At 49.5% G+C, this 23,901-nt stretch overlaps 1 long non-coding RNA gene across 1 annotated transcript; it reads left to right on the top strand.

Moving 5' to 3' along the window:
- Positions 1 to 779: 779 nt before the first annotated feature.
- LOC116952809 (uncharacterized) lies at positions 780 to 23,549 on the top strand. Its single transcript, XR_012947086.1, has 4 exons — positions 780 to 1,855; positions 9,557 to 9,906; positions 19,591 to 19,652; positions 22,990 to 23,549. It is a non-coding gene; the product is annotated as an uncharacterized LOC116952809 (long non-coding RNA).
- Positions 23,550 to 23,901: the final 352 nt, after the last annotated feature.

Genomic DNA, 23,901 nt, shown 5'->3' with positions numbered 1-23,901 from the left:
ACACGGGGTCAATAAGGCAGCGCGCTAACCACTGCACCACCGCTCTCACCCACCCCTGCCTTCCCACCCCCCCCCCCGATCATCCGAAACTTGGCACTCGTTCATTTGTGCAGTTATCGTGCAGGTGTATTTCGCACGCGCACGTGCACACGCACAGAAATACAAATTTTTACCAAGGCGCGCCGTATAGCCTTCGCATGCTGTCGGGGCAAGTGCTGTTATCGAGCACGTGTGAGTGATTCAAGACAACAACAACAACAACCGCCATTCGCCACTAAGTGGCGGTGACATCACCACGACGCTTGTGCCAGGCTATGTGGACCTTGAGGCCACGTGGAGTGTCGAACGCCCGCTGGCAGGAGGTCACGGGGCAGACCCTGCTGGTGCCACGGGTCGAGTGACTGAGACGACTGAGATGACTGGCTGATGCACCGCCTGTGCCCTTTACTGTGCCAACTTGTACAGTTAGGGGGCACACAAAGACTCAGCCCTTCTGTCAATCCGCTGCTCGATGAGTGTGGCTCCACGCCATGCGGGACGTGGGTTTTTTTTTTTAAATCTCATCTCCGAGTGTTAATTTAAAGCGAGAACACAACGACGCAACGAGACCAATATGCCCACGGTGCAGCCTACGCAGAAAGTTGGGGCAAGTGCTGTGAGCGAGCAGCACCTATGAAGGTCGACACGGGGCACGGCGGAGGGTAGGCTGGTGTGTGCGTCACCACGCCCGGCCGCCTTTGTCTCCCCTCAGTGCCGATGTCCGCAGACGCACACAGCAAGCCGCACCAGGTACTCATTTAAGGTTGAGTCGACCCGACGCAGAGGCCCAGGCCCGGTTCTGATGATCACCACCGAACAGAAAAGCAGCCGTGGGCCTCGGGGAATCAAACTCGGGAGTGTTTTTGTTGCCATTGTTTGCGGAGTGCCACGCGCTACAACGCTGCTGCTGCTGCTGAACGCAATCCCCACGCCAGCCAGCACCCCGCGATGTGTCCGCGTCTCTGCAGGTGTTTGTGTGCCCATGCGTCCGCACCATCACCACCACCATCACCACCAACCCCCGCCCGCACCGAGGTGACTCTGTCGCCTCGCCGTCTCATTCGGCACCCGCGGTACGCGGAGCGCGACCGGAGGGTGACTGATGAGCAACTGCAGCGCCGTCCCCGTGTCCTCCTCCGCCACCTCCTCCTGCGCCACCTCCTCATCGTCCTCGTCGTCCTCGTCGTCGTCGCACGAGGCCGAGGTGGCGGAGATGAGAGAGCAGGACGGCCGGGAGAGAGTTCGGGTCAGACGGTATTGGAGCGGAGGACAGAGGGAGAGATGAGGCCGAGAGGAGGGTGAGGGAGTGGAAGAGAGTGGAGAGCGAAGGAGAGAGTGGAGGAGAAGGGAGGAGAGTGGAGGATAGTGAAGGAGCGTGAAGGAGAAAGGAGGAGCGTTAAGGAGAGAGGCGGAGAGTGAAGGAGAATGAATGAGAAATGAGCAGAGCGGAGGAGCGTGAAGGAGAGAGGCGGAGAGTGAAGGAGAATGAATGAGAGTGAATGACAGCGGAGGAGACGCGAACTACAGAGGAAAGAGCAGAGAGAAAGAGAGGAGAGGGGGGAGGAGAAGGAAGAGAGGGCATCGTTGACAAGACAGATCGCAGGGCTCATGGGCAGGAACACAGTGACCGTCGCGCCTCCGAGTGACGCGGGACAGACATCCACACGCACGCGCGCACGCACGCACGCGCGCGCGCTCACCCACAACAATGCCTGGCTCATCACGCAGCACTCCATCTGCTGCGCCTTGGACACTGGGAGCGAGCGAGCGAGCGAGGGGTGGAGGAGGTGGGGGGGTTGGACAGCAAAGGACAACGGTGAGATGAAGAAGAACACACATTAGAAATCTACCCGTTCTCCCCTTGGTTTTGTCCTTCCCTCGATTTGGGTACCGAAGAAATCCATCACGGGAGTTAGGGGGGCGGCGGTGGCTGTGGTTTAAATATGTATATTACGCGGCGTGTTTGCGATGTTGGGCAATGCGTCTCGGCTGTCGTGTATATAGCCACGCGGAACACAAATGGTTTGGGGGTGGCGTGTTTGTCTGTGGTGGTGCGGCCGTGGGTGGGTGATAGGGAAGGAGGTTGTTGTTGTTGTTTTATTCGCCCCTGAGTTGACTTTAAAGATTATTAAACACCCCCTGCGCGATTCTGATGGTGGGGGGGGGGGGGGGGGTGATTCCTCCGCGCAAGTGAACGCGATGATGGAATTGTCGTGGCCGGGTGAAGAGCGTCGCTTCGAATGTCGAGTGCCTGAGGAGTTAAGCGCCGTCGCACCAAAGACAAAGAGCCCCTGCGTAGCCTGTGGCAGACTGTTGGGGCAAGAGCTGTTCGTGAGCAGCACCTGTGAGGGCCTGCGGGGCATACCCTTGAGGCGAGATGTGGCCTGAAAAAAACACGCCCGGCCGCCTTTGTCTCCCCAGCGTTGATGTTAACAAATCGCCCCCAAAGACAAAAATTCCCCGGTTTAGCCTTCACGGACTGTTGGGGCAAGTGCTGTTTGTGAGCAGCACCTATGAAGGCCGGACCGTCATACCCGTGAGGAGGTGGTGCGGCCTGTAAACCACGCCCGGCCGCCTTTGTCTCTCTTTGCACACTGTAATTGGGTTATCTTCTTTGAAAAAAAAAAGCACAGTTGACTATGGCGATGTCTAAGACCGGTTCAGATGTTTGTTCATTATCGTCGGCCTTGAGCAGGAGTCGAACTCGGGTCACCGGGGGGGCTCAAAGCCAACAATATTCAGTGACGATGAGAAAATCAAAGAATAGCTGACGAATGTTGTAAAGTTTGCACTGCCGTTGTGCCGTTCGCCTCTCGGCGTCGTTCTTTGTTGTTGGTGCAGAGACAGAGGTCACGAAGGAGGCTGCGTCTCTGGTATGGGACATTTGTGTTTTATTTTAGACCACAGGCACGTGTTATTAATGCAGACTTGATGCCTTTCGATAGGTGTCTATTCGGTGTTTGAACATATTATCACCTCCTGTATTATTGTTAGTATTTTTTTTTCCCCATCATATTTATAGTGGCGGGAAAAAAAGGGTCCCAGAAATATTCAGTGACGAATATTTGAAACCGGTCCGAGGCCTTCCCCAGATCGACTCAGCCTCAAATGCGTTATGTAAACATCAGCACCGGGAAGACAAAGGCGGCCAGGCGTGGTGGTGGCCACAACGCCCCCTCGTGTGTCATTCCGCCCTTAATTTGTGTTCGCTAACAGCACTTGCCCCAAGAGCCTGTTCCAGGCTATATTGGGGATATGTATCGTTGTCCGGCCACACCAACACACAAAGACAAATACCGCCCGTATAGCCTTCATAGACTGTAGGGAGCAAGTGCTGTTAGCGAGCACCTATGAAGGCCGGCACGGGCACACGAAGGGGTGGGTGGCCAGAACCACGCCCGCCGATGTTTACACACCGCACGTGGTGCTCATTTAAGGCTGAGTGGATCTAGGGGAGGCCCAGGACCGGTTCGGATAATCGTCACTGGGTGTTGGTGGCCGTGAGCGAGAATCGAACCTGGGTCGCCAGGTTTGTAGCGCAGCGTAGCGTTAACCGCTACACTGCAGCTCCTCACACGCGCGAGCACACACACACACACATGCAATTACAGAAGACCTCAGTGTTTATTAAAATCACAAGGGCGCAATAAGCCATAATTAAACTTTCAGGCAGCAAAATATTGGGAATGGAGTGTTGCACAAATGAAGCAATTGGCGGGACCCCGGGGTCCCATCACTGCCCCGGGGTCGGAGAAACCTCGTAGCGACACGAGTCTTGTCGCCTTACCGACAACAAAACTAGTGGTCAATCGATCGGCCTCGTTGAGAGCTACTCGGGGACACTAAGTTTCGTAAAAAGTTTAAAAATTACACAAACACGTTAAATTCACTGCCTGGAGGGGGGGGGGGGGGGGGGGGCGGTGGGGCTCGCCTTGGCAAAGAAGCTGAGGATCGACGGCTGACCGGAGGCCGCGCGCGACTGCGGCGGACGCCCCCCGGGGCTCGCGTTTGTCCGGTGGGGGTGGCGCCCATCGTGGTGATCGCCACCTGCTGCTGCTGCTGGCGCTTGTTGTTGGCGCGAGTCTGGGCGGGCGGCGCGTTGCTGTTGGGATCACGAGTGGGGCGGACTGAACAGCAATAATAATAATTATTATTATTCTTAGTTCTTTCGGTAAAATCACCGAAAGAACTAAGAATATGAATTACTGCAGTCACGAAAGCTTTAAATCTAAATTTAACAATAATAATTATTGACCTGATTTTCGCGGGACCCCGGGGGTCACGCCAAATTAATTCAAATGTTGATTTTTTTTTTCATTTCAACTTCCCGGTTAAACTTGTCGCAGAGTAGAGTGACGGGAGCTATCACTTGGAAAGACCGAGTCTCTCTCGCAGTTTCACGATCTGCCTCTCGCAATTACCGCCTGTTCCCTAGGCATTGACGCCGACATCAATGCGGCTGTGGTATGTGTACACTGTGGTATGTAATGTGGAATATCTACACATTGGAATGTGTACACCGTGGTATGTGTGTACACCGTGGTATGTGTACACCGTGGTAGGTCGGTTGTGGTTGTTTTTCACATCACAGGATCGTGACAAATGACGGCGGTTTGGGGGCTGTGACATTCGTCCAGCAGTGGATTGATCATGGCTGATGGTGATGCTGCTGCTGATAGTGGTGATGGTGGTTTATTAACCATCTGTACGGACAATGTTGATATGTCTCAATGTGCTTGTCACCCAGTTCACCCGTTCCATTACGATCGACTTCAAACAAACACGTGACCGCGCGTTGCGTCTCCACAGCCCTCACCCGTACACTTCACACGCGACACTCAAGGATATTAAATGCACGCTGCACATGCACCTTTACGAACTTCGCACAAAGTGTACCGACATTAAGTGCCCCGTGATATAGTAATGAGAAAAGCCTTCAAACACTGGCAAACTCGGTCAAGCCATGGGAGTGTGACAACTAAACTAAACTACGTATTAATATAGTTTTTTCCACCTTTTTTTCTGGCAACAAAACTGAAATCTTTTACAAGGAATCACGTGTGCATTAACCACGATACTTGTGGTCAAAATGCAAAAAAAAACCACACTGATAATGTGATGCATTGTCCTTGAAACTGATTGGTCCACACCAGGGACAATGCATATATTATCAGAGTGTGTTATTTGTTTGCATTTTGACCACAAGTATTGTGGTTAATGCACACGTGATTTCCTTGTAAAAGGTCTCAGTTTTGTTGCCAGAAAAAAAGGGGAAAAACCCTATTATTGAACTACGTTTCATTTGACCAGATAAGGTCCACTGAGCTATCTGGCTCTTTTTCAAAAGCGATCTGGCCCACAAATGATAGCTCAACGGAGTGGCTTACCACGTGGATATTTATTGCTGGCAAATGATCGAAACGCGCCACGTTTATTCTAAATGCGTAGGGAGGAAAAACTGAGAGGATGCCGAGAAAAATCCACACGCAGACTCCAAATATACAGCAGCAGCAGGCGTCAGGGTCTGCATCGAACCCACGACCTCCTGTATACCTAGGCAAGGGAGTAAAAATCTCGCCATGAGGTGTGACTACCGCTCTGTGGTAGTGCAAGAGAGAGCCTTCAAACAGTGGCACCGACTCTACAGGTGAGGCTTGCCACGAGGTGTGACTACCGCTCTGTGGTAGTGCATAAGAGCGCCTTCAAACACTGTCACTGACTCTACAGGTGAGGTTTGCCACGAGGTGTGACTACCGCTCTTTGATAGTGCATGAGAGCGCCTTCAAACACTGTCACTGACTCTACAGGTGAGGCTTTGCCACGAGGTGACTACCGCTCTGTGATAGTGCAAGATAGCGCCTTCAAACAGTGGCACTGACTCTACAGGTGAGGCTTGCCACGAGGTGTGATTACCGCTTTGTGGTAGTGCAAGAGAGAGCCTTCAAACAGTGACACTGACTCTACAGGTGAGGCTTGCCACGAGGTGTGACTACCGCGCTGTGATAGTGCAAGAGAGCGCCTTCAAACAGTGGCACTGACTCTACAGGTGAGGCTTGCCACGAGGTGTGACTACCGCTCTGTGATAGTGCAAGAGAGCGCCTTCAAACAGTGGCACTGACTCTACAGGTGAGGCTTGCCACGAGGTGTGATTACCGCTTTGTGGTAGTGCAAGAGAGAGCCTTCAAACAGTGACACTGACTCTACAGATGAGGCTTGCCACGAGGTGTGACTACCGCTCTGTGATAGTGCAAGAGAGCGCCTTCAAACAGTGGCACTGACTCTACAGGTGAGGCTTGCCACGAGGTGTGATTACCGCTTTGTGGTAGTGCAAGAGAGAGCCTTCAAACAGTGGCACTGACTCTACAGGTGAGGCTTGCCACGAGGTGTGACTACCGCTCTGTGATAGTGCAAGAGAGCGCCTTCAAACAGTGGCACTGACTCTACAGGTGAGGCTTGCCACGAGGTGTGATTACCGCTTTGTGGTAGTGCAAGAGAGAGCCTTCAAACAGTGACACTGACTCTACAGATGAGGCTTGCCACGAGGTGTGACTACCGCTCTGTGATAGTGCAAGAGAGCGCCTTCAAACAGTGGCACTGACTCTACAGGTGAGGCTTGCCACGAGGTGTGACTACCGCTCTGTGATAGTGCAAGAGAGCGCCTTCAAACAGTGGCACCGACTCTACAGGTGAGGCTTGCCACGAGGTGTGACTACCGCGTTGTTCGATAGGGCCACGCAACGTCAGGTTCGCAGTTTGGGCCCGTCTCTAGTCTGACGAAGATCCACGGATAGGTTCGCTGAAGTGGCGCGGGATCCAAGAGGGCTTTGTGTCGATAAAACCTAAAACATTTTTTTTTATCCGTCGCGTGCAAAAAGAAGCCCCACGAAGCGAAGCAACAGTGGCAGTTCAGTTGCGAGCACGGCGCGAAGGCGCTCCCCCACACACACACAAAGCAACACGCGGGTCGAGCGAAAGTTCTAAGTTGAGACGAAAGCCTCACCCGCCCCACAGCCCCCCCCCCCACCGCCCGCACGTTGTCCCACCCCCCCTCCTCCTGTGCGGCGCGACCTGAACGCGCTTGCTTTCTCTTCATAGCCGCCGCTCAATCTCTCCCCCCCCCCCCCGCCCCCCACCCTGACAATTTAATCCACGCCGCCACCTGACGTTGACCAAAGCGTAATGGGGATAACAGCGGATTTTGTGCGAGGGAGAATTAGTATTAGTGGATAAAACACACCGCTACAAATCCTGGTGATGTTTTTTTGTTTGTTGGGGTCACGTGACAGGGGGTCCTGCTCGGCATCGCGGCGGGGGAGGGGGGGGGGCAGTGCCCCTCCCCCCTCCATTCAAAGATCACCATTCTCGCGTTCGTGGGGGGGGGAAGGGGGTGAGCACGGGTGCCCTGCGGACAAATTTGGCCGAGCGCGCCGCGAGATTGCGGGCCAATTTGGTGGCTCTTTAAAGAGCTGCCCGCGGCCTTTGTGACGGGCGCCAATGGGGTGCGCATTGCGAGGCAGCATCGTAGCATTGGGAAGGGGTGGGAGGGCAGGGGAGGGGGCAGGGGTGGGAGAGGGGGTGGGCGTGTGTGGCAGGGGCTGCCCCTTACTGGACATCTGTACGAAAAAAAAAGCTTCATAGCTGATCGGATTCCTCCAGTGTGTTAATCACGTATTCTGATTCTGATTGATTCCGTTCCCCACTCTCACCACTAAGGGTTATATAAATATATAATGCGAAGGAACATTGCGGCTTCCGTGCCATACGCACTCCGCAGTTGTTATTTACTTTGATTTCTGATGTTTGCCTCCGGCTTTCTCGGTTGCTTCGGTTCGATATGAATTTTTTTTCCATTTGCTTTAACGTTCGTCGCTGATTTCAACGCTGTTGTCATGTCGGTGACCATCCTTCTCTTGGAAATGAGACTACATCCCACACCCACCATCACCACCACCACCTACCCACCATCACCACCACCAACACCACCAACACCACCACCACCACCGCCCTCTCCTGATTCCTCACCTGAGTAAACAAAGACAACTCTTAAATTTCGATTTAAAGCTTTCGTGACTGCAAGGATTCATCTTCTTTGGTTCTTTCGGTAAAGTCGCGTACGCCGTGAGAATATTATTGCGTTATTTTATTTTATTAATGTATTATTTTATTCTCATTCTACGTGACTTTACCGAAAGAACCAAAGAAGAAAAAGACAACTCTTCTCACGTGATCTGGGCGGCCGGAAGCTTCGAGCTGGATTCGTGATGAGCAGAACAAGCAGACTTATTTTGTTTGGTTATAAAAAATAAAGTGAATAAAAATGATCACAGTGATGTTTTTTATTCAGTTTATTTTTTTCTGCTCATTTCGACGTGACTTTACCGAAAGAACCAAAGAATATGAATTCCTGCAGACACGAAAGTTTAAAGTCAAAATTTAATAAGCAGACTGATAGGGGCAAGTGCTGTTAGCGAGCACCTATGAAGACCGGCACGGCACACGAGGGGGTGGGTGACCAGCACCACGCCTTTGTCTCTCTGCTGGCGATGTTTACACATTTTTCCGGCCGAATCGACCTAGGGGAAGCCCAGGTCCGGTTCAAAAACTCGTCACCGGTGTTGGCCGTGGGCGGGAATTGAACTCGCCGGGTTCATAGCGCAGCGCGCTAACCGCTACATTACCGCTCCCCAGATCACACACACACACGCACACCGCCACACATGCATTTAATATTTTTGTTTGAAAAAATATATTCCTGTGTCGTGTCATCATCCCCCACGCCCCGGGCTATGTGAGATGTTGTAGGGGACTGCTACAAGGTTACGCCACCGGGGGGGGGAGGGGGGTTGATGCAAGGTCACGTGATCCGTCACACGCGCACACGTCTGTGTTGACGCCGGACACAAGCGGTGCTGATCGCTTCCTACCCCGGCGCCTCCATAATCTGGAATTGTCAACAATCTGGGGTTACCACACAGGCGCAGGGATATGTCACAACGTGTTGCATCGCGAGCTATGCAAGATTTACGGGATGACGTTTCTTGTTTTGTTTCGGCTTAATGAATTCAATGAATTAAACCGAAAGATGACCTTCGTAAATTATTGGCATGGAAAAAAAAAATTCTGCCTTTTTTGCCCACTTGACACTTTGGCTGTGCCGCATCGTGGCCGTCCGTAAATGACGTCACGCGATTTTTGACCCCACCCCCCTTCGTCACACGCGTCACAAAAAGTCAGACCCCTCCCTCAAATATGACGTCACAAAGCTCTGCCCCCCCCCCCCAAAAAAAGAAAACATGCTTCAAATCGCTTTAAACTATTGTCATTGTAGCGCGTATTTAATGTGGCGCTGCACTCTGATGTTGTAGGAGAACACATTTATCAACAAGTCTATTTGATTAAGTAGAACGTGTTGTCTATATTTATTAAAAGTTGCGCATTTTGATGTGACGTCACCTTTCTCAACCCCCCCCCCTCGTCACACATCATCAAAATGTCTGACCACCCCCACCCCCCCTAGGTGCGTGACGTCATTTAGGAACGGCCCCAAATTACTGATCTCAGGTTTTGGGGGTTTGGGCCGGACATCCTGGAAACATCGTCAAGCAAAGTCACTTCCCCCAAAATGCCTCCACGCGCGGATTGCGAAGAGCTAAAAAAAAGTCGCGTGGGGGCTTACAAACCCGCCGAGGCTCCTGTCGGGAGATTCCGTTCAAAAAGAGAAACGTAGACATTGAAGTCGAAGTTTCTTCGTCTTCGGCATCGTCATCACGATTATCAGCAGCAGCAGCAAGAGTCATGCTCGATCCACTGCTCCACGAAAGCCTCCTTCCCCAAGCTGCCGCTGTCACCTCTCACGACTATGCGACGGTAAGCGCTGTGTTTTGCTTCACTGCTACACAATTGCAGGCGCCCTGCGTGAATTACAATCACAATCACTGATTTATCCAGAACGACACCGCAATGGGGCCCTGCGCCTCTCGTCTCGGGACGGTACCCGTCGCTACATTCGGAGATTTTTCTTTTTAAGGATAAGATGTTTTCAGCCAAATTAGTGATATAACCCACACGCGTGAAGGAGCAACGCTCTATCCCACACGTACATATGGAAACAGATGGAGATTCGTCCACATCTTCGTAGTACCGCCTAGTCCGAGCAAGCCAGTGTATGGAACATAGTCGACGCTCACTGGAAGGGAGTTTCCCAATATTTTGCCGTGACTTTATATGCCTGGGTGTGAGTCTCCCTCGGGTAAAACTCAGACTTGAATGAGGTTACAGTACCCGGTGTATTGTGAACAAGTCGCGATGGGGATGCAGTCATCCGGGTGTGCGTGTGGCTCCGAACAGGACACCCCCTCGTGCGCCCGTTCCATCTTTGATAAGTGCCCGCTCACAGCACTTGCCCCAAAAGCCCGGCAAAGGCTACCCATGGGGAACCTTTGTCTTTCTGTGAGTTTGTGGGCGCGCATTTATTGCTGTTGTAGGGAGCTGTGCGTTGCAGTGGTTAGCGCGCTGCGCTCCAGCTCACGGCCAACATCAGCGGCGAATATCTGAACCGGTCCACGTGGTGGTGGGGTAGGGTGGAGGGAGATAAATGCGTTGGTTCTGGCCGCAGCACGCCATGCCCACCCAATGTGGTGCTCGCTCACAGCACTCGCCACCCCCGCTCCCACAATGGCCCAAAGGAGGCACGCGATGCAGTGGTGCCGCGCGCTCACAGCGCGTCCCGCAACCTCACTCGGCGAACAGAAACAACGAAAGCTCAGCCGGATTGGATTTAGAGATTATAGGCACCTTAAACAAAAGCGCGCTGCCCGCCCTCCCTCCCTCCCTCCCACCCCCCTCCCTCCCCCACTCCCTCCACTCCCTCCTCCATGAAACACAACACAATATGCCACCCACTGCGTTAAATGAACCCCCCCCCCCCCCTTTGCCCGGACACGCCGGGCTTCGCGCGCAGTGCCTTGCGACGGCGGGCGATGCCGACAGGAGCGGCGTGACAAATGTAATCCATCCTCCCCAAGTGACTCGCCATCGATCGGGCGTATTAATAGGCCGCAAGCGAGTACCCGAGCAAGGAGGAGCAAGGGGTGGCGTGGGGGTGGAGGGGGGACATCACGGGCGCTGACAGTTCCAGGCATCGGCCGCTGATAAGGGGCTTGAAGAGATAACAACAACAATAACAACAACAAGGCGCGGGGAGAGAGAGAGAGAGGCACAGGAGGCGAGCGTAATGTACTTCCTCGGCTGTCCGTTGCCTTCGTTCGTGTGCGTGTCATCAGAATGAGAAGAGTGTTTGTTTTATTACTGGCGGAATCCGATGTCCAGTAGGATCGGGTAAGAATGTAATAATGACAATACAGCCAACACGAAAGGAGTGCCATGTACAAGAAAGACAGACAGTCACCCAAACGCATAATAAATAAAACGAAACCATCCCCATCGCACCGCACGTGGCGAGCCACGCTAATCGGGGGCATGCAGGGGCAGGATAACAAACTGAACACGCAACAAAAGCAGTTCTAAACAAATGAGTTTGTCAATCGAGATTATTTAAAAGTGCATAGTTCTAGTTCAGTGGTTCTTAACCTTTCCTGCAGCCTTACAATCGTATTTTTTTTTTATAATAATTAGACCTCCTTTGCCAGTACCAAAATATAATAATAGAGTTTTTCCCAATTTTTTCCCCCTATTATACATTTTGGTACTGGCAAAGGAGGTCTAATGATGTCGTTGCTTACCCCGAGCCCTCATTACTTTGATAGTGGCATTGTCTTTGAGCTGTACGTCTTTTGGCGTCCTCTGGTCTAGCACCTTTTGGCGTCCTCTGGTCTAGCACCGTTTGAGACGAGGCTCAAAAGAAAGCCGTCTCTGGTGTGGACCAATCCGTTTCAAGGACAATGCATCATATATTATCAGAGTGTGTTTTTTGTTTGCATTTGGACCACAAGTATTGTGGTTCATGCCCACATGATTCCTTGTTATAAGATTTCAGTTTTGTTCCCAGAAAAAAAGGTGAAAACCCCCTATTATTAAAAATAATAATGTTAATAAATACGTAGCGTTTGATGAAACAACTTAGTTGCACTGACGTGTCCTTGCTTACTTTGTGTTTTCGATTGTTGACCTTCTCGAAAAATCTGGCCATGACTCGCACCGCCAGGTTAAGAACCACTAGTCTAGTAGCTTCCTAATATCGGAAGGAAGAGCGTTCCAGACGGCCGCAGAAGCGCATCTTAAATTAACGCGATGGCCAGCCAAAAGCCGCTGCTGCTGCTGCTGCTCCGAGGATGACCATCGGAGTTCGCGTGATGATGATGATTTATCCTCCTCGACAAGGTCAGCAGCGACGTATTCGTGGTTAATTTGTGCCAAGCACTTTGCGTGTAATGAGTGCGACCTCGTACACAATGAGCGCCGCGAGTCTGCTGCTACTGCTGCTGCTGCTGCAAGCGTCATCACTGGGCAACAGCGGCAGGCAACAGCGAGAATGGTCGTGGCGGTGGTGGTGGTGGTGGTGGAGGAGCGACTGTGAATAAGTTAAAATAACAATAATACATCTTTTGATTTAAAGCTTTCGTGACTGCAGTAATTCATATTCTTAGCTCTTTCGGTAAAGTCACGTTTTATATATATTTTATTATTTTGTTGTTTCCCTTCAACGTGACTTTACCGAAAGAGCTAAGAATAATAATACATCTTCTTTGGTTCTTTCGGTAAAGTCACGTAGAATGAGAATAAAATAATAAATTGATAAAATAAAATAACACAATAAAATTCTCACGACGTTTCGGCCACAACACAAGCGGCCTTCATCATTTTATTCTCATTCTACGTGACTTTACCGAAAGAACCAAAGAAGATGAATCCTTGCAGTCACGTAAGCTTTAAATCGAAACAATAATACATTTACTTACGCAGTAAACCCTTGTTAATTCGACACATATGGGGCTGTGGCCTTGCCGAATTATCAAATATTCCGAATTATGCATAATGGTACTGCCCAGTGTCCCTCCTGCTCCCCATTGTATTTTTGTTTTCCAAATTTGTTTTCCAAAAAAATCTCTTCCCAAAAAAGTAACACCGTCGGTGTCAGTAACCAGCGATTGAAGGCGCATTGCCACACGTGCATCGATTCTATCCCAGACTTTGGATTTGTCTCGCATACTAAGGGATGTGTACTACAGTCCCTTTCTATTACTTATCGATGTAGGTGTAGACGACGTTTCAGAGAGGGTTGGCTTGCACAGAGTGCGTAGACAAGATAAAGTCCAAAGCGACAGCATGTCCGCACTCTCGCTCACCACGCACAACGCCACCAGACTGAGTCGTTGTTTTGGTCGTGGCGCGAGGCGTCGCTCCACGCGTCTGCCGAAATTGGATCATTCGGTACGGCAATTCGGCACGTGACGAATTACTAATATGCTGCATATATTAATGCCGAAAGCGCAGCCGTGCCGAAATATCCCCAATTACGAGTTATAAAATACCGCGATAACGAGGCTTTACACCTCACCGCTACCGCACGTAAGTCGCTCAGGTAAAGCCCACTGAGCTATATATATGGCGATCTTTTCAGAAGCGACCTGGCCGCAAATGAAATCTTACCGAAGTGGCTTATCGCGTGTGCATTTACAGCAGCAAAATGCTCTTAACGCATGCGTCTAAATGTGGAGGGAAAAACTGGAGGACCCGGAAAAAGAAATCCAGGCGACCACGGGAAGACAGACACCACACACACTCCAAAATATACAACAGCCGTCAGGGCCGGGATCGATCCCCCACGACCTCCTGTATACGAGGCGAGGTAGTCAACATCTCATAGCCACCGTGGCGTTCACTATATCTGAGCCAAGCCGAGTGCCATCAATTCCCAAGCGCCCCGTCCCCCCACCCCGGCCACAAACACCGTTGCTGCTCCATCCCATCCACGTGTCCTCCCGTCCCTCCTTCCATGAAAATAAAAACAATGCCGCAAACAGCGATTAACAAAAGAAAACAACAAAAAAAACCAGAGTCAGTGCACGGATTTCCACGGTGACTTGCGTGACGGCGTGCCTTGAGATGACACGACGGCGATGAGCCGAGGAGCAGGAGGGAGAGCAACGATTCCACATGGTGCTCCTGAGACAGCTGTGCGCGTGGCCTCGGAATGACCCATCCCTTGGAGGTGGCAGCAGCAGCAGCAGCGAGCGTGCGTTGGTGGATCGCCGCACTCATGGTTACGAAACTCCCCTTCCCGTGGTGGCCGATGAGGTTGCCCGTTACCCTTCCTTGGCTTAGTTCATTTAGTTCATTTCATAGTTCATTTATTTGGTATAGCCCTGTGAGCCATTCGGCTCTTGAATCGGGTGCAACCGCAACAAATGAAAAAACATGAACAAGAAAAACATCTTAAAGTGATTATGTGACTGTGCAAACAGAAAATCCAGGAAAAAAAAAAACATCAAAAATATTCCTGAAATAGCACCGTACACCAACGCTGTGTGCAAAAAATCACAGTGGGATGCAAGTCAAAATAACAACAACAACAACAACCACAAGACAACTAAGATTTAGGACATCAGTCTAACTCCGTATACAATAAACAAAAACATGGCCAAAACAAAAAAAAACATTTTCGAAATCACCAAAATAAAAGCCATAAATGCAATGAAACAGTGATCATAGGGACTGTGACCGAATTTTTAACAATAAACTCCATAAACAAATTATAACACCAAAATCTAGAGCCATATTTTAGGCCACTGAATAGCAGTGGCGAATGCACTCCAGCGAGGTGTGGACTAATCCCCGTTCGTCCCCTTTTGAACGGGATGGAGCGCTGTGCACTTCGCGCGTATGGGTATTGGTTTCCCCCCAGAAGTAATGGCTGAACACATCCTTGGCAGCACGCATCTTCGACACTGACGCCTGCTGTGTATTCTGAGTTGGCGGTGTCTCTCTCAGGGTCCTCCGGTTTTTCCCTCCACATTCAGAATCAACATCACGCGTTTGGAGTATTTGGCTGCTATACATGCCCACACGATGATAAGCCACTTCGTTGAGCTATCGTTTGTGATTGCCCAGTCGCTTCTGAAATATAGCTATATGGCTCAGTGGGCGTTACCTGGTAAAATAAAAAAGAAATAGTTTATAATATCTAGAGGACTTCAGAGCTTGGGCAATTGTTGGTCGTGTCGGCTCACTGGCTGGCCTCGACCTTCAAGCTCCCGTCTGTGGTTCCTCATCGATCACGAGATGCAATTTACACGAACAACGACGCTGAAAATCAAACCGAATTATCATTCCTAATTTTACATTTCTCTAAAGAATATATATTTGCTCCAGTATACTCAAATTGTGCACTACCACTATTATGATTCATAATTCGTTTCTCTTGAGGTTAAATTGCGTATACAATGGCAATAATATATATTTACAATTGTCTAACACATCTTGACTTAAAGCTTTCGTGACTGCAGGAATTCAAATGTGTATAAAATATGTATAACAGATACTCGTTGAATTCTAGATTTAAAGCTTTCGTGACTGCAAGGATCCATACTCTTTGGTTCTATTGGGTAAAGTCATGTAGGTAAAAAAAAAAAATCACGACGTTTCGACCACAACACAAGTGGCCTTCATCAGGTGAAGGGACCAACCTGTCCGGAGGACAGCGTTGGAGTGAAAAAAAAAGTCAAGCGCAGGTCGCCTCCTTTAAGCTGTGAGTGGGTAAACAGAAAAAAAAACGCCTTGACAAAGAATTATCATAAAATGTAAAGCTGTGCAAGCTCGCAAATAGAATCAAAAATACATTAGCACCACCGTGAGAGTTTGGGATGCCACTAATTGAATGAATATACTGTACCATTAAAAATTCATTTAACGTTTGGTTCGATTTAGAACATCTTTCCAATGGTTGCTTAATTCGAAGCCATCTTCTCGGTTGAAATTGTGTCTGTGTTTGTAGATCTGGATTGCCTCGTGAACAAATCTCTGATAAAAACCCGTGGGTTTGCAAAGAACCTTGGTATCGGAGAAAATTATATCGTGATCCCCCACAGCGTTGTAACAGTGATCAGCAACGGCAGAATAATTCGTTTTGCCGTGTTTCAAATCTGATTTGTGCTCGCGAATTCGGTCAGAGACATGTCGCTTTGTCTCCCCGATATAGCAATCACCGCAGGTACAACTCAATTTGTAAACCCCGGGGTACTGTAAGTCAGGAATGACATCCTTCACGGATGGGATCAGATCACGAATTTTGTGTACTGTATTGAACCGGACCAGGATCTTGTGTTTGTTTAGAATTTTGGAGATCTTTTTAGTAACGCCTGCTATATATGGTAGTGTGATGGTTTTGACCGGAGTATCAAGTGGTTGTTTCTGTATGGAGGGAGAAACAGCTTGGCGGGTGGTACGGTCAGAGTATTCATTCCTTTTGAGGGCCAGGTGTACATGTTTTAATTCACTGGTCAGGTGGTGTTGGTCCGAAATGCAATGAGCCCTATGGTATAAAGTTTTGATGAGAGAATTCTTTTGGGCTGGGTGGTGGTGGGAATCAGGTTTCAAGTAGGAATCTGTGTGGGTGGGTTTCCTGTAGACAGAATGCCCCAATGAGCCATCAGGTCTCCTCTCAAACAGAACATCTAAGAATGATAGCTTGCCATCTTTCTCCACTTCCATGGTGAATTTGATGGCGGGATGTCTGGAATTGATGTGGTGTAGGAAAAGGTTCAGAGCTGGGAGGCCATGTGGCCAAATGACGAAAGTGTCATTCACATATCTCTTCCACAGGGAAGGTCTGAGGGTGGAAGTCTGGATGGCGTATCTATACCAAAGAGTATCTATACTCTTTGGTATAGGTTCTTTCGGTAAAGTCACGTAGGTAGAAAAAAAAAAGAAAATATGAACAAAAAATAATATATCACGACGTTTCGATTGCAACACAAGCGGTCGTCCTCAGGCGAAAAAGGTATAACACATATTTTGCTTGCTTTACAACATTGCTCCGGTTTTTTTTGTAATCTGAGAAACAAAATCATTTTGCCTCCCCCACGTGATAACTTGATCGACTCTGTCGGGTGGTGAAAGGCTTCGGTGAAAACATTGACCTTGTGTGTCGAGACGAACACATTTCCGTTTGGAACTCAACTATCGGTGCCGTTACTGCACTTACCACAAGATCGACTTAGGGGCGCCACGGTGGCTAGATGTTAACTACCTCGCTCGGTATGCAGGAGGTCGTGGGTTCAATCCCGACCCTGACGCCTGCTGTATATTTGGAGTTTGCGGTGTTTCTCTCCCCCGTGGTCGCGTAGATTTTTCTCCGGCTCCTCCGGGTTTTCCCTCCACATTAAGAAACACGCCGACAGAGTAACAGGCTGCTATAAATGTCCGCGTGATAAGCCACTTTGTTGAGCGATCATTTGTGATAGCGAGGTCGCTATAAACTCAGTGGGCCTTACCAGGTAAAAATAAAAATATATATATATATAAAATAGTTTAGTTTACAGCTTAGAAACACGGACACTTGAGAAGACATTGGAAGCGACGTTGAAAAGTGAAAGAAGCGTGGAGACGTGGCCATGCTCGTCATGACGCCGAGAGAGATGGAGAGAGTCGCGTGGATTCGCGAAAACAAATCCAATCGGCGTCACATCGGCAGGGCGTGTCGCGGCAACGGATGTGGTCGAGACCAACGACGGAACGAGAGTCAACGGATGGAAGTCCACCACGGTGGTTGTTTTGTTGAGATAATTTTCAGCGCAAGGGAGGAACAATTGTTTACATTGAGAACGCGGTGGAGCCAGACAAACGGTACAGATCCTCCGTGTCACCACCTTCAACGAGCTGTTGGGGGCAACCGCTGTGAGTGATCGAGGTCCGAATTGTACGCGAACGGGTGAATGTGACCAGAACCACGCCCGGCCGCCTTTGCCTTCCTCGGATTCGTGTATTTATATATTACCAGAGAGAGAGAGAAAGCAGCTGGCTCCCTTCTCACCGTTTTTGCCTTTGCTCCCCTGCGCGCGCGTTTCTCGCACTCCTGTTCCCACACCACACGCACCTCCCTCCGCGGAGTAAATTCCACCTCGTGGCTTTAGCTGTTGGGTAAATTTCAAGAGGCACCGATGGCAGTCCATGAACACTTTGGGCGCGTTGCTTATCGCGGTCGTTTCAATCGGGGGGGGGGGCGGGGGGGGGGCAGAGAACGATGCAGAAGCACTTCGAGAGCATTCTCATTGCAAGGGTGCACATCACACTTCAAGTCCGAGGGAGAACGCGCGAACGCATCCAGTAACCCTCCACGGAATAGGCATTTCACAAGAAATGTCACGGTCTAGTGACCTCTCTCACTGCACATTCCTCATCGCATAGCAAGTCGAGGTGCTGCTGTTGGGGGACACCGCTCCGAATGTACACACGCGCACACACACGCACACACACGCGCACAAAGACAAAGACCCCCCGTATAGCCTGTAACAGATTGTTGGGGCAAGTGCTGCTTGCGAGTAGCGCCGATGAAGGCCGGAAACGGCACACGAAGGGGATGGGTGGCCAACACCACGCCCGGCCGCCTTTGTCTCCCCAAGTGGTTAGACGCCACACCAGGTACTCATTCGAGGCTGAGTCTTCCTAGGGGAAGACTATGGCCGGTTCAGATAATCGTCACTGGCCATGAGCGCGAATCGAACTCGGGTGGTCGGGGTTCGTAGGGCAGCGCCCTAACCGTTGCACTACCGTACAAAGATAAAGATCTCCCATATAGCCTGAACAGACTGTAGGGGCAAGTGCTGTTAGCGAGCACCTATGAAGGCCGGAACAGTACACGAAGGGGTGGGTGGCCAGCACCACGCCCGACAGCCTTAGTCTCCCCAGTGGCAATGTTTTTATCCACCGCACCAGGTGCTCATTTGATGCTGAGTCGACCTAGGGGATGCCCAGGACCGGTTCAGATAATCGTCACTGGTATTGGCCGTGAGCGGGAATCGAACCCGGGTCGCCAGGTTCATAGCGCAGCGCGCTAACCGCTACTACCGTACACACAGACACACACAGACACGAACACAGGTGTGGCATATATAGACATACTAGCTTCACTTCCCGGTTTCGCCCGGGACTTGGATTCACCACGCCCGGCCGCCTTTGTCTCCCCAATGGCGATGTTCACACACCACACCAGTTACGCGTTTGAGGCTAAGTCGACCTAGAGGAGGCCCAGAAGCGGTTGAAATAATCGTCACCGGTGGTGGCCGTGAGCGGGAATCGAACTCGGGTCGCCAGGTTCGTAGCGCAGCGCGCTAACCGCTACACAACAATGCGTTACGCTTCCACACGCGCGGGTCACGTGACAGATTTGACGTCACAGCTCACTTGCCGTGCAAAAAAATAATCTTCATTATTGAGCTCCCCCCCCCCAAAATTTCCAGTGTGTTGTATGTCGGGAAGTACGCTAAACATTTTGAACAGACACACATATTCACAACTTTGCCTTTTATATACATGGAGATTTTACATGTGTGTTTTTGTGCTAAGACGAACATACCCCACGTGTCGACTAAACAGACTGAAGGAGCAAGTGCTGTTCGCCAGTAGCACCTATGGAGGCCGGCACGGTACAAGATGGGGTGAGTGGCTAGCACTACGCCCGGCCGCCTTTGTCTCCCCAGTGGCGATGTTTACACACCGCACCAGGTACTCATTCGAGGCTGAGTCGACCTAGGGGAGGGCCAGAATCGGATCAGATAACCCATCACTAGTGTATGCCGTGATTGGGAATTGAATTCGTGTCTCCGGCTTCGTAGCGCCGCGCACTAACCGCTACACTACCGTCACCCACAAACACACAAAGACGAAGTACCCCCATATAGCCTTAACATACTGTTTGGACAAGTGCTGTTAGCGAGCATCTACTAGAGGGTGGGTGACCAACATCATGCCCGACCGCCTTTGTCTCACCAGTGGCGATGTTTTTACACACCGCACCAAGTACTAATTTGATGCTGAGTCAACCTAGGAGAGGCCCAGTACCGGTTCAGATAATCGTGAGCGGGAATCGAAATCGGCTCGCTGGGTCTCAGGTGCAGCGCGCTCACCGCTAAACTACCGCTCCCCACAGATACACAAAGACAAAGATAAAGATCCCCCGTATAGCCATAACAGATTTCGATTTAAAGCTTTCGTGACTGCAAGGATTCATCTTCTTTGGTTCTTTCGGTAAAGTCACGTAGAATGAGAATAAGATAATAAAATAAAATAACACAATAAAATTCTCACGACGTTTCGGCCACAACACAAGTAGCCTTCATCAGGTGAAGGGACGAGACTGTCTGGAGGACAGCGCTGGAGCGAACACAGCCAAGCTCAGACCGCGACCTTTAAGCTGTGTGAGAAGAAACAGAGCGCCTTGACAAAGGAATTAGCATAAAAAATAGCATTTAATTGGTGGACTTAGCATGATGAACGGTGTAGAGGGGGTGAACATGTGCAGACCGGCGAGGGGGGGAGGGGGAGTTTACATGTTGATGGTGTGAAAAGGGAATTTAAGCTGTTGCGAAAGTTTGGGATACCACTACTTGAAAAAATATACTGTACCTTTGAAAATTAGTATAATTTTTCGTTCGGATAATTTAGCATTGAAATAACTGAGTGATTAGCTTGTGACTGGTCATAGAAATAGCTATGTTAAAGTCAAAGCCTACACATCCACAGAGGCACCTAGTACAAATCAAACAGGAGAATTTAGCATTGAAATAGCTGAGTGATTAGCTTGTGACTGGTCACAGAAATGGCTATGTTAAAGTCAAAGCCTACACATCCACAGAGGCACCTTGTACAAATCAAACAGGATAATTTAGCATTGAAATAACTGAGGGATTAGCTTGTGACTGGTCATAGAAGTAGCTATATCAAAGTAAAAGCCTACACATCCACAGAGGCACCTAGTACAAATCAAACAGGAGAATTTAGCATTGAAATAGCTGAGTCATTAGCTTGTGACTGGTCGTAGAAATAGTTATGTTAAAGTCAAAGCCTACACATCCACAGTGGCACCTAGTACAAATCAAACAGGAGAATTTAGCATTGAAATAGGTGAGTGATTAGCTTGTGACTGGTCACAGAAATGGCTATGTTAAAGTCAAAGCCTACACATCCACAGAGGCACCTAGTATAAATCAAACAGGATAATTTAGCATTGAAATAACAGAGGGTCTAGCTTGTGACTGGTCATAGAAATAGCTATGTTAAAGTCAAAGCCTACACATCTACAGAGGCACCTAGTGCAAATCAAACAGGATAATTTAGCATTGAAATAACTGAGGGATTAGCTTGTGACTGGTCACAGAAATAGCTATGTCACAGTCAAAGCCTACACATGCACAGAGGCACCTAGTACAAATCAAACAGGAGAATTTAGCATTGAAATAACTCAGGGATTAGCTTGTGACTGGTCATAGAAATAGCTATGTTAAAGTCAAAGCCTACACATCTACAGAGGCACCTAGTACAAATCAAACAGGATAATTTAGCATTGAAATAACTCAGGGATTAGCTTGTGACTGGTCATAGAAATAGCTGTGTTAAAGTCAAAGCCTACACATCCACAGAGGCACCTAGTATAAATCAAACAGGACAATTTAGCATTGAAATAACTGAGGGATTAGCTTGTGACTGGTCATAGAAATAGCTATGTTAAAGTCAAAGCCTACACATCTACAGAGGCACCGAGTACATGGACGCCAAAGGGGGCAGCAACAACTCAACAACTTGACTATCATATAGTAAACCGATGTGAAAAAAACCTAAGTCTAAATTACATCAATATAATAAATGTACTCAATAAATTCTTCTATAAGCTGAGCTATTAACAGTAACTGGGTATACACTACACTATATAATGAATACCATATAGTAAACCAATAAAAACTAAAATATCAACTACCTCAATGCTAAAGTTGAAGGTAAGAATCCACCCATTTTTTCGCCATATAGCATTGTGATATATAACGACTTATTGTTGGTAGCTTAGCTGATTGGAGAATATATAGAGTTTATTGATAGTCACAAGCTAATCACTCAGTTATTTCAATGCTAAATTCTCCTGTTTGATTTGTACTAGGTGCCTCTGTGGATGTGTAGGCTTTGACTTTAACATAGCCATTTCTGTGACCAGTCACAAGCTAATCACGCAGCTATTTCAATGCTAAATTATCCGAACCAAACATTAAACTAATTTTCAATGGTACAGTATATTTTTTCAAGTAGTGGTATCCCAAACTTTCGCAGCAGCTTAAATTCCCTTTTCACACCATCAATATGTAAACTCCCCCTCCCCCCCTCTCCGGTCTGCACATGTTCACCCCCTCTACACCGTTCATCATGCTAAGTTCGCCAATTAAATGCAATTTTTTTATGCTAATTCCTTTGTCAAGGCGCTCTGTTTCTTCTCACACAGCTTAAAGGTCGCGATCTGAGCTTGGCTGTGTTCGCTCCAGCGCTGTCCTCCAGACAGTCTCGTCCCTTCACCTGATGAAGGGCACTTGTGTTGTGGCCGAAACGTCGTGAGAATTTTATCGTGTTATTTTATTTTATTATTTTATTCTCATTCTACGTGGCTTTACCGAAAGAACCAAAGAAACCTTAACAGACTTTAGGGGCAAGTGCTGTTAGCGAGCATCTTGAAAGGCAGGCACGGCACACGAGGGGGTGGCTGGCCAACATCACGCCCGGCCGCCTTTCTCTCCCTAGGAGCGATGTTTACACATCGCACCAGGTACTCATCTGAGGCTGAGTCGACAGATACGCACACACAGACAGACACAACACGCAAAAACACACCGCAGTCGACGAACACGCATTTGGGAGCTCACAAATCTCACTTCATCCGCATATCAAGCGTTTTAATCCGCGCGCATTGCCAGACTCCTCCTCTTAACATCTACAAATAACACTGATGCCGTGCAGGGGCGTCCGTGACGTCCATTGGAACCTGCCTCCGCTGGCGAACAACATCGATGACCGCGAATCGACATTCGAACACACAGCGGCATCGCCCTCGTCGCCACGGCGGCGTTGGGAAGCGCCCGAGGGCGGTCAGAAGGAGTGCGTCCCGGAACACGTGTCGCCCGCACCACGTGTCGCCCGCACCACGCGTCTCCCTCTTCACGCGTCCTCCCCTCCTGCCTCTCTCGCTCTCAACTCGAGTCCGCCGGCGTTCGTCTGCCAATCCCGGCCGGTTAAAGGTGGAAGAAGCCTCGGAGCCCAGGGGTGGTTCAACAAACAAACAACAACAACAATCATCCGCGTTTACTGAGCAGCATGCGGCTCTTTTGAGGGCCGCTTCGTGACGTTGTTCGCGTGCATTTTGCGGCTCTTGAAATATTTATTATATAGATGTATTTTTTTTTACCAAATTTGAAGAAATGAAAGTTTCTCCTTGTTATTGTGGCTGCGCGCCTCCTTCTCCATAACCCTTTGTGAACGCTGGCTCGCCGTTGTCCGCGATTAAAGAGTGTCCAAAGTTTTATATCGTTGATGTGCGTGTCCTTGTGCGTGTCACTGTGTCTGTGTGTGTGTCCTTGTGTGTGTGTGTCTGTGTGTGTGTCTGTGCGTGTCCTTGTGCGTGTCTGTGTGTGTGTGTCTGTGCGTGTCCTGGTGCGTGTCTGCGTGTGTGGGGAGCGGTTGTGTAGCGGTTAGCGCGCTGCGCTACCAATCCGAAGGCCCGAGTTCGATTCCCGCTCACGGCCAACACCAGTGTGACGATTATCTGAACCGGTTCTGAGCCTCCCCTAGGTCGACTCAGCCTCAATGGGTGCCTGGTTTCAGTTTCAGTTTCATTTATTTGGTATAGCCCTGTGAGCCATTCGGCTCTTGAAT

Source organism: Petromyzon marinus, chromosome 48 (genome assembly GCF_048934315.1).
Source record: "Petromyzon marinus isolate PM22_M1 ecotype Great Lakes invasive population chromosome 48, UKy_Petmar_22M1.pri1.0, whole genome shotgun sequence".
Taxonomy (NCBI): domain Eukaryota; kingdom Metazoa; phylum Chordata; class Hyperoartia; order Petromyzontiformes; family Petromyzontidae; genus Petromyzon; species Petromyzon marinus.
Note: the sequence above shows the minus strand (reverse complement) of the source record. Positions and strands in the feature narration are given on the sequence as shown.